Raw genomic sequence first — 12,141 nt, forward strand, 5'->3', positions numbered from 1 at the left:
CCTTAAAAAAAAAAAAAAAAAAAAGAGGTGGCTAGTCTCATGCATTTATTCCCCCATATAAACTCTGAAATCTTGTCAAGTCCTTCCTTCCTTTCCTTCCCCCAATGATTCCCATTATGGTTTTACAAGAATTGCATTAAATGTATAGATTAATTCAAAGATAAATGACATCCTTATCTTATAGGGTCTGAGCATTCAGTGGGTCTTTTCATTTATTCACATCCTCTTTTACATTCATCAGTAAAATTTTGTGGTTTGCTTCATCTAAGTCATGCACATTTTTAAAAGTTTACTCCTATGCATCTCATTCTTTTGGCTGAAATTGTTAATTAGACCTTTCTCCATTATATTTCCCAACTGCTATTGCTTAAACATGGGAAAGCTATTGATTTTTGTATTATTTATTTTGTAACTGGTCATATTACTGAAACCTCTTCACTATCTCTAATTAAATTTACACTTGATTTATGCCCATATTTTAAAATCTTGATCATTTGTCCCAGATACTGGCATAATTTCAGGGGCCTGACCTTAAATCACATACCTAAAGATAACTAGGGGAGCAAATACCACTTAATATGATTTGCTTTCAAGTTAAATGAATCTTAGAAAAGGATTTAAAAGCCAAAAATCTTAGCTTCCTAATCATAGGACAAGATCAGAGTTGTTCGACATTACCAAATAAGTCTTTGCTGTGGGGGACTGAACTGTGCGCTGTAGGATGTTCAGCAGCATCCCTGGGCTCTCATGCCGGTAGCATCTCCCTAGTCTTGACAACCAAAAATGTCTCCAGATTTGGTCAAAATTCACCCATGGTGGGGCCAACTGTCTCCAGTTGAGAACTACTGAACTAGAAGAAGGGTTCAATATCACAATTTCCTCCATCTAGTGCTATAAGGATCCCCAAATCAGCCTTAATTCCTTTATGTTTAAGAACTTAAGAAAATGCCAACTATCTTAATAAATAGTAGGACATAGAAAATAGCAATTTTTTAAAAAGAGAATAGAGGTAGTGGCCTTACACTACAAGATAGGGGGGCATGCTACAGTAACAAAAATGGTGATACTAGAATAAGAAAAAGAGATCAACAGAACAGAATAGAAAGTCTAGAAGCAGACTCAAGCCAAGTCAAACAATAATTTGGTGTATCAGGAAGGCAGCAATTTCAACTAATAGAGAAAGGATGTCTATTTAACAAAATACAATAGTTCAATTCACTAATCACTTACGGGGAAAAAAATTAAGATTCTTAAAAATATAAAACACAAAATAACCAAAAAAATAAGAATATTGAGATGGAAAGGCCTACATAAATAAGCTTTGAGAGAACCCCTAAAAAATGAAAGTTTTGACAACATAATAACTAAAATCTTAGGCTAGGTGTGGTGGCTCATGCCTGTAATCCCAGTGCATTGGGAGGCCAAGGAGGGAGGATCATTTGAGGCCAGGAGTTCAAGACCAGCCTGGGCAACATAGCAAGACCCTGTCTCTAAAAAGAAAAATATTAGCCAGGCATGGCAGCATGTGCCTGCAGTCCTACCTACTCGAGAGGCTGAGACAAGACAATCACCTGAGCCCAGGAGTTTGAGGCTGCAGTAAGCTGTGATTGTGTCACTGCACTCCAGCATGGGCAGCAGAGTGAGACCGTGTCTCTAATTAATTAAAATCTCAAGGACTTCCATTTCAGGGCAGACGGAGTAGCTGTACTTCTCCCTCTTCTTCCCCCTAAATATAACTAAAACCCCAGGACATTATGTATAAAATAGACGTAAGAAGCCCAGGAGTGGTGGCTCACACCTGTAATCCTAGCACTTTGGGAGGCTGAGGTGGGAGGATCACTTGATCTCAAGAGTTCAAAACCAGCCTGAGCAACATAATGAGACTCTGGCTCTATTTCTTAAAAAAAAAAAGAGAGAGAGAGAGAGAGAGAAAAGTAAAATAAGATAAAAAATAAATAAACCTAAGAAGATCCTGAAAGGTAGAGAGAAGAAGGCAAACTGGCTAGGGATTCCAAGACCAAAGGAACAATATGGTGGTGAGTTCCCTAGGTTTTCTTTTTGCCTCATATTTCCCAGGCTTGGAGTTGAACAGGCTGGCAACCCAGAAATGACAATGGGTATAAATTTTTCAAAAAGTCCTAACAAAAAGGTCTGCTTTTTTAGACAAAGGGCAAGGAAGGGCAGCCTAGCAACTCAGAAAACTTTTAGACGATAATCACTCTAACTATAACCAACTACCAGAGAAAAATCTGTGGTCCTATCTGCACTCAGGCCAACACACACCAAGTGGACAGCCTAGACACCCACCCTTGTGAGGCTATAAAATGGCATCCCAACACCCTCACCAGGGTGGTGTCAAAGAAGGCCAAATTCGAAGCCAGGTTTTTCATCCCTGCCAGCAGTTAATGAACTCCATTCTCACCTTGTCAGTAGAAACCATATTGGGGGCAGGAATCCCCACTCCACCTAGCAGTAACTTGGAGATCCTCATTTCTGGTGTCCACTGAGACCACATATGGAAACTGAAGTCCTACTCCCATTCTGCAGTAAAAAGGCAGCATTTTTACTGCCAGAACAATGTCAAATAAAGTCAGCCAAAGCAAAAGGTTTAAATCAGATCCAGAGTCTCATAACATAGTATGAACATATCTAGGTTTCAATTTAAAAATCACAAAGATTTTAAAGAATTCATGTAAAACAAATTCATCAACAAACAATTATAAACACACTTCAAACAAATGAAAAAAACTGCCTCAGCACAAAAAAAGAGAAGAAAGAAAGAGAGAGAGACAGAGAGAGAGAGAGAGAAAGAAGGAAGGAAGGAAGGAAGGAGAAAGAAAGAAAGAAAAAAAAGAAAGAAAGAAAGAAAGAAGGAGAAAGAAAGAGAGAGAAAGAGAAAGAAAAAGAGAAAGAAAGAAAGAAAGAAAGAAAGAAAGAAAGAAAGAAAGAAAGAAAGAAAGAAAGAAAGAAAGAGAAAGAAAGGAAAGAAAGAAAGAAGGAAACTCTTGGTAAAGAAAGAGAAGTTATAAAGAACCAAGCAAAAATTTTAGAATGAAAAATTTGTAATAGAAGAAATGCAAAGGTTGGTAGAAGGAACCAGTAGTAGAATAGAAGGAGAGTATAGAAATAAGAATCAGTGAACAGGATGATAGAATAATAGAAATTATCCAATCCAAACAACAGGGAAAAATAGACTGAAAAAAAATTAATAGAGCATCAGGTCCTGTTGGACTATAAGCAAGAACTTAACTTTCATGTCATCAAAGACAAGAAGAGAAAGAGGGTAGCGCTAAAAAGTAAATAATAGCTGATAGAAAAAATAGGTGAAAATGTCCCAAATTTGGAAAGAGGCATAAATGAACAGACTCAAGAAGCAGAGCGAACCCAAAAAGGATAAACACAAAGAAATTTACACAAAGACACATAACAATTAAACTTCTGAAAACTAAAGACAAAGAAAAAAACTTGAAAGCAGTAAGAGAAAAATGGCATCTAATCAAGAGAGAAAAGACTATTTGAATGACAGAGGATTTCTCATCAGAAAGCAGGAAAGCAAGAAAGAAGTAGCCCAATACTTTTCAAGTGCTGAAAGAACTGTTAACTCAGAGCAAACGAAAATATCCTCCAGAAAAAAGAGAGGAAATCAAGGCATTGAGAGATGAAGGAAAGCTCAGAAAATCTGTTGCCAATAGACTACCGTAAAAGTAGTCCCAGCTACTCGGGAGGCTGAGGCAGGAGAATGGCGTGAACCTCGGAGGCACAGGTTGCAGTGAGCCGAGATCGCACCACTGCACTCCAGCCTGGGCGACACAGTGAGACTCCGTCTCAAAAAAAAAAAAAAAAAAAAAAAAATGGCTAAAGGAAGTTATTAAAACAGAAAGGAAGTTATAAAAGAAGGAATCTTGGAACCTCGGGAAGTAAAAAACAACAAATAAAAGCAAAAATATGGGTAAATATAATAGGCTTTCCTTCTTACTTTCAGTTTTCTTAATTATGTTTGAAAGCTGAAGCAAAAATTATAAACCTATCTGATATGGCTCTAAATATATGTAGAGGAAATATTTAAGACAATTACATTACAAATGGAGAAGGGTTAAGGGACATACAGGGAGGAACAATTTTTAGACTTCACTCAAACTGGTAAAACAGCAATGCCAGTAGACTGTGATAAGATATATATACTGTATATAATATCTAGGGTGACCGTAAAAGCTATACAAAAAGATACTCTCAAAAACACTATAGACAAATCAAAATGGAATTCTAAAAAATGTTCAAATAACCAATAGGAAGGCAGAAATGGAAAACAGAGAAATGAAAATCGTAATTTAAAAAATGACAGACTTAAGCCCTAATACAGCAATACAATAATTATAGTACATGTAAATGGCCTATACATACCAATTAAAAATTGGTACAGGGAATTAAAAACACAACTCAACTATATGTTGTCTGTAAGAAAGTCACTTCAAAAGTAATGATATAGGCAAGTTGAGTAAAAAGATAGGAAAAAAATATACCATGCAACATTAAACAAAAGAGAGTAGGGAGTAGATATATTATTAGCAGACAAAATAGACTTCAGAACAAAGAAAATTACCATAGACAGAGGAGGATATTTACACAATGATAAGAGGGCCAATCCTCTAAAAAGTCTTAGTAATCATATGTGTATGAACCAAACAACAGAGCTTCCAAATATGTAAAGCAAAAACTGATGAAACTTACAGAGAAATTCACTATTACACAGTTAGAGATTTCAATACCCCTATCTTACCAACTGATAGAACTTATCAGAAAATTAGCAAGGATACAGAAGAACTCAAAAGCATCATGAACCTTCAGGATCTAATTGATATTTATAGAACACTTCACCCAACAAAGCAGAATACACATACTTTTTGCTTTTAAAAATCAATTTATTGGGTATATTTAATATATTCAACCTAATGTTATGGGATACATATAAATAATAAAATAGTTACTATAGTTAAGCAAATTAACATACCCATCATCTTACATAATTATCCATTTTTTGTGTAACAGCAAAAATCTACTCAGTTTTGCAGATACTCTTAATACAGCACAATTTTGTTAACTATAATCCTCATGATGTTATATATTAGATCTCTAGACTTGTTCATCCTACATATCTACTACTTTAAAAAAATGTCAATAGCGTTTGGGGTACAAGTGGTTTTTGGTTACATGGATGAATTATATAGTAGTAAAAAAAAAACACATACTTTTCGAGCTGGGCATGGTGGCTCACTCCTGTAATCCCAGCACTTTGGGAGCCGACGTGGGCAGATCACTTGAGGTCAGGAGTTCGAGACCAGCCTGGCCAATATGGTGAAACCCTTTCTCTACTAAAAATACAAAATTAGCTGGGCATGGTGGCATGCGCCTGTAATCCCAGCTACTCAGGAGGCTGAGGCAGGAGAATCACTTGAACCCAGGAGGTGGAGGTTGCAGTGAGCCAAGATCGTGCCACTGCACTCCAACCTGGCGACAGAGTGAGACTCTGTCTCCAAAAAAAGAGAAAAAACCGAGAAACACATTTGATGTGACCCTTGAACGGGCTTTTACACAGAAAGGTGAATTATTTCTTTTAACACAGACTTAAATTTATATTTTTTAAAACAAAGTCTGAAATTAATCAGTATTCCCTATCCTTTTTTAACAAACAGGAACTTAGCACACTTTAGCTTCCCTATGCATATCATTACTTTATTAAAAAATAGGAAACAGCTCTGTACTCCCTATCTGTGGCAATCAATAGGAATACTCTATCTCTGCCTTGTTGGGTTTCTCCAGACAACCTCTCTTCCTCTTCTAAGTAACCTATCCTTATCCACACTGCCTAACTACAGGAGCTTAAAGCTGACAAATCTACAGCTTTGCATGTTGAGCCCAGCTTAGTCTTGCTTGGGTGACTCAATGCAAGCACACATATTCAAAGAAAGAAATACTAGATGATAAAGGCCCTCAGCAGAAAGCCCACTAGGCCCCCAAAAATCATCAGAGCTCACTGGAAGGGCTACTAGAAATGAGTAGAATGTTCCCCACCTGGCAGTCCAATCTAAATGGGGCTTACTGCATTAACTAAATGGCTGGAGAGAAAGAAAATAACTGAATGAGTGTTGATGCCCACTAGACTGTTCTAGTCATTTAAATGCATTTGAAGCCTCGGTTTCCTCACTTCTAAAATTCTCACGGTTCCATTAAGTGAATAACCAAAATATTATTTTAAAAATAAGTTTGCAAAGGACTCTTCACATATATTACCTTGTCTAATTTAATTTTATGTAAAGTGCTATGTGAAAGCTTTCCAAAATATAATGCTGGGGTTATCCTCACTGCTGGTGAAGAACCAGCAAATCAAAGATAATTATAGAGCACTATTGAGAGGTGAAGCTAGCTGGGATTCTGGGTCGGGTAGGGACTTGGAGAACTTTTCTGTCTAGCTAAAGGTTTGTAAATGCACCAATCAGCACTCTGTAAAAATGCACCAATCAGCACTCTGTGTCTAGCTAATTGGGTGGGGACCTAGAGAACTTTTCTGTCTAGTTAAAGGATTGTAAATGCACCAATCAGCACTCTGTGTCTAGCTACAGGTTTGTAAACATATCAATCAGCACTCTGTAAAAACACACCAGTCAGCGCTGTGTCTAGCTAAAGGTTTGTAAATGCACCAATCAGCACTTTATAAAATGGAACAATCAGCAGGATGTGGGCGGGGCCAAATAAGGGACTAAAAGCTGGCCACCAGAGCCAGCAGCAGCAACCCACTCGGGTCCCCTTCCATGCTGTGGAAGCTTTGTTGTTTCACTCTTCGCAATAAATCTTGCTGCTGCTTGCTCTTTGGGTCCGCACTACCTTTACGAGCTGTAACACTCACCACGAAGGTCCATGGCTTCACTCCTGAAGCCAGCAAGACCACGAACCCACCAGGAGTAATGAACAACTCCGGACGTGCCACCTTTATGAGCTGTAACACTCACTGTGAGGGTCTGCAACTTCACTCCTGAAGTCAGCAAGACCACGAACCCACCATGAGGAGGAAACTCTGGACACATCTGAACAGCTGAAGGAACAATCTCCAGACACACCATCTTTAAGAACTATAACACTGGGCTGGGCGCGGTGGCTCAAGCCTGTAATCCCAGCACTTTGGGAGGCCGAGATGGGCGGATCACGAGGTCAGGAGATCGAGACCAGCCTGGCTAACATGGTGAAACCCCATCTCTACTAAAAAAATACAAAAAACTAGCCGGGCGAGGTGGCGGGCGCCTGTAGTCCCAGCTACTTGGGAGGCTGAGGCAGGAGAATGGCGTAGACCCGGGAGGCGGAGCTTGCAGTGAGCTGAGATCCGGCCACTGCACTCCAGCCTTGGCGACAGAGCTAGACTCCGTCTCAAAAAAAAAAAAAAAAAAAAAAAAAAAGAACTATAACACTGACTGTGAGGGTCCGCAGTTTCATGCTTGAAGTCAGTGAGACCAGGAATCCACCGGAAGGAACCAATTCTGGACACACTATCAGCTGGCCCAGACAGTGAACATAAACTGGATTTCAAATTATAATTTTAAAAAATTACTATTCATCTAGTTCATGTATCAGCATGCAAATTATCTGCTCTGTGTACTACCTACTGTTATTTCTTGATTCTGGGAGTGTTCTCGGTAGTAGGAAACCTGATCTAGAATCAATAAATGATGGTAGGTCATTTCAGGACACACCACTTTACCACTCAAGTTCTAGACTCTCTTATGTAATAAAAAGGGAAAAAGATAAAAGGAAGCACTTACTGAAACTGAAATCCCTTACCTTCATTACCTAACAACAAACCAAAAAGGTATTTTGATCTCCATTCTATAGCCGAGGAAGCAGAGGCTCTGAGACACTAACTTTCCTAGGGTCAAGCAACTAGTAAGTGAAGGAACCGGACACAATTCTTCTATTTTAATACTAGCTTAAGCAACACATCATTAGGAAGATAAATCTACTGTGTGTCAAAAGGCAGAAACAAAATCAGTTCAAGTCTGGGTACCTATTATAAGCCATTTCAGCATAATGTTTAAGGATTTCTGTCTCAAAAGTATAAATGATTTTGAGAGTAATGATTAATTCCCCCACATTTACTTTGAGAAATGACTGTCAAGAGGTGACTAGCACAGAAGCTTAGCCATATAATTTATTAAAAATTGTTCCTAGTTTCTTAGAAGCAAATAGACTATTCTTCTTTAGAGGCAACATTTTCCCTAAACTGCCTAGTTACTTGACAATCATCAAGTTCCACGAAGGCACTCAACCTTCTCAAGAACATTATGACTGAGAGATCTGGCCTGAAAATTCACATATGATCAGTCATGTTATAAAACCATTTCTATAAATAGCAACCTCTGGCAATACATATGATTGTTTAACACATCATTAATTAGACAGGCAGAGACGCAAAGGAAGTACAAATTCACAGAAGAAACCCCTTGCACCACCAAGATATAAAGTCTTCCAGAAAAAGTACTCAAGAAGAAAGTAGAAAAATCTAAGCCTCAAAGCACAGTAATGACCCTATTTGTCAGTAATAGTTATGCATGCCAACTCTGGAAGTAAAAACTGAATTACTAATGTCTTACTCTAAATGTTTCTGTTCCCAGAGAGAAATTGATAGGGAGAGGTGAAGTTAGCCCAGGCATTTTGAAGGAAACAGAGAGGGATCAAACTTCAAATGGTAATCATCTTATGCCAAAACAAAATATAGGGCTTCTGAAAATGGTGCATTGGTTTCAAGTTCATATCAAACATCTTAAGCAGTATAATTTGCTGATTATCTTTCATATTAAGTTCTTTTTTCCCCCTTCATACTATAGCTTCTCAAAGCCTTAAGGTCAGAATCTAATTTTAAGACCTAGAAAAAGTTTTTATTTTAATCCCAAAACGAGGATCAATTCTTCAAATGTTAAAAGTGTGATATTGCTGAAGACTGTAAATTGCTCATTTTCAGTGAGAGACTTTAGCAGTTACAAAATTGGAAAAGGAGTGAGTGGGACCAAAGCCAGAAAGAATCAAGAGAGGGAGAATCAGTCCGGGCATGGTGACTGACGGCTATAATCCCAGCACTTTGGGAGGCCGAGGTGGACAGATCATAAGGTCAGGAGTTCGAGACCAGCCTGAGCAACATGGTAAAACTCCGTCTCTACTAAAAATACAAAAATTAGTCAGGTGTGGTGGTGAGTGCCTGTAATCCCAGCTACTCAGGAGGCTGAGGCAGGAGAATCGCTTGAACCTGGGAGGCGGAGGTTGCAGTGAGCCGAGATCGCGCCACCGCACTCCATCCTGGACAACAGAGCGAGATTCCGTCTCAAAAAAAAGAAAGAGAGAGAGAGAGAGAATCTTGGAGGAGCTGAGAAGGACCCAAGGGAGGGCAGAGCGTATGTGTGGGCATGAAGACCTAGGAAGAGGTATGGCTGCTTGGAAAGGGGGTGGAGGAATGCAAGAGAGGGCAGGGAATAGCGGAGGGTAGGTGAGGGGAGGAGAGTGAGTAAAATACTTGAAAGAACTAGCTAAGGAAACTAACTGGTGAATAGCAGTCAAATGCAAAAGACAGCCTCAAAGGTATGCCCATATTTATAAGAATCTTCCCCAAAACTCCGGAAAAGTAGAGCAAAAAAACCCTCAAAAAACAAAAAACTGGAGAATTCTGAAGAATGATAATCATAAAAACCTTTTACAAACATACAAGTAAGAAAAGCTGTCATATAATGACCTCAAAAACTATTATTTACAAGGAAAAACAGATCTGGCTAATATAACTTAAAGTTTATTTTTTAATAGGATGTTCGCTTTTTTCATGGCCTCACTCCACAGAAAATAAAGCAATTAAACATATGCTTCTGAAAAAAAAGCATAATTCTTATGTTTCTAATTTTTAGTTTTTTAATTGTGGTAAAATACATATAATACTTGCCATTTTACCCATTTTAAAGTGTACAATTTTGGTAGTATGAGGTACACTCATGATGTTATTCAACTGTCACAACTATCTATTGACAAAAATTTTTCATCATCCTGAACAGAAACTCTGTACCTACTGAACACTAACTCCCTTTTCCTCCGTCTTCCAGCCCCTGGTAACCTCTATTTTACTTTCTGTCTATGAATTACTCTATTCTAGGTACCTCATGCAAATGGAATCATAACAATATTTGCGTGATTTATATGAATCTTATCTGTATATTTAAAACAACGTAAATGTCCAACAGCAATAAGGGAATGGAGATTTTTTAAAAAGTGATTTAGTCATATATTGGAATACTATATAGCAATAAAAAATAACTTTATTTGCATTTAAAAATCTCAAAAATACTGCTGACCAAAAAAAAAAAAAAAAAAAAAAAATGCTGCTGGGCCAAGCACAGTGGCTACACCTGTAATCCCAGCACTTTGGGAGGCTGAGGCAGGTGGATTGCTTGGGCCCAGGAGTTCGAAACCAGCATGGGGAACGTGGTAAAACCCAGTCCCTACCAAAAAAGAAAAAAAAAAATTAGCCAGGTATGGTAACATGTGCCCCAGAAGTTGAGGCTGCAGTGAGCTGTGATCATACCACTGCACTCCAGCTGGGGCGACAGAGCAGACCCTGTCTCAAAAAAAAAAAAAAAAAAGTAAAAAAGTATATTCAACCTAACTCATATGTATAAAGGACACCAGGGCTGATCACTGCCTGCTCTAGCACATAGAAATCTTGATTGTCAAATTCATACATCCAAGAGGGGCAAAAACTCCCAGCTCAGGTCCAGATCTAGATCTGGCCTTCCTGTTAGGCTTCCTATTGAGCTCACTGTTACGTAAGATACAGTTATAGAAATGATTTTAAATAACCCAAGACATCATGGAATAACTATATTAGCACATCTCACATCTCCCTTTACCTTTTTTTTTTTTTTTTTTTTTTTTTGAGACAGGGTCTTGTTCTGTCACCCAGGCTGGAGTGCAGTGGCGTAATCACAGCTCACTGCAGCCTCAACCTCCCATGCTCAAGCAATCCTCCCACCTCAGCCTCCTGAGTAGCTGGGACCACAGGCACATGGCACCAAGCCTGACTAATTTTTTAATATTTTTTATAGAGATGGGGGCTCCCTATGTTACCCAGGCTGGTCTTGAACTCCTGAGTTCAAGTGATTCTTCTGCCTCAGCCTCCCAAAGTGCTGGGATTACAGGTGTGAGCCATCGCACCTGGCTACATCTCCCTTTTCAAAGCACACATAGTGTCTTATTTTCTGTTGTTGGTTAGTTAGGCTAAGTAAATTATAGCTAACTCATTCTATGAAATATTAGGTTGCTGTTAATAATGCAAAATATAAAGACTATCACAACATGGAAAAAAATTTCCAAAACAATATTAAATAAAAATAACAAAAAAGTACACGAAAAAGGATCACAATCATGTAAAAACATAGGTACATATGGATAATGATAGGAGGGGAACAGAATTATCAGTTATATTATGGTAGCAGAATTGAGTGATTTTTCATCTTTAATTTCTTTCAATGTTGCATTAATAAATTATTTAACCAGTGTTTTAAAACACTCTATATATTATAAAAGAATTAGCTAAACTATATCCATTTTTCATAGCTATAAATCCACAGAAACCTTTGGGTGTATTCTAAAAAATATTTTAGATCTCTCAAGTTTCATTACTTTAAAACCGAATTAGGAGTCAAATTCAGTTGTCTCTGCTTACCGACAGCACGGTCCTGGGAAAGTTACAGAATCTCTCTAATCCTTGTGTTCCTCAGCCACTGAGCTTCTGTATTTCCAACATTGTTCAGGGAAGCCAACTGCTTAAAGATTAATCTCAGATCCTGGACCCATCCCCCACCCCGCCACTTCCTCTACCTGGGGAAAACAGTTCTTAGTATTGGACGCCACCTTGCCAGAGACAGATGAAACCTTGAAGAGTTTATTATATCCCTAAAGATAAATAACATTTGTTCCCCAAGAAGAAAACTAATATTCACTGAACACCTGTGCACCCGACACTGTACCAAGTATTTCACATATGCTATATTGTATACCTTCCTGGGTCCCACTAGACCACAGAACCAATTTCTGGAGGGAGCCAGGGCAATCTGCATCTTA

At 38.3% G+C, this 12,141-nt stretch overlaps 1 protein-coding gene across 5 annotated transcripts in view; it reads right to left on the minus strand.

The window, feature by feature from the left end:
- Positions 1–12,141, minus strand: part of NUP62CL (nucleoporin 62 C-terminal like) — a 67,970-nt gene that overhangs the window by 54,339 nt on the left and 1,490 nt on the right. The gene's annotated exons all lie outside the window — the stretch shown is intronic.

This window comes from Macaca fascicularis, chromosome X (assembly GCF_037993035.2).
Source record: "Macaca fascicularis isolate 582-1 chromosome X, T2T-MFA8v1.1".
Taxonomy (NCBI): domain Eukaryota; kingdom Metazoa; phylum Chordata; class Mammalia; order Primates; family Cercopithecidae; genus Macaca; species Macaca fascicularis.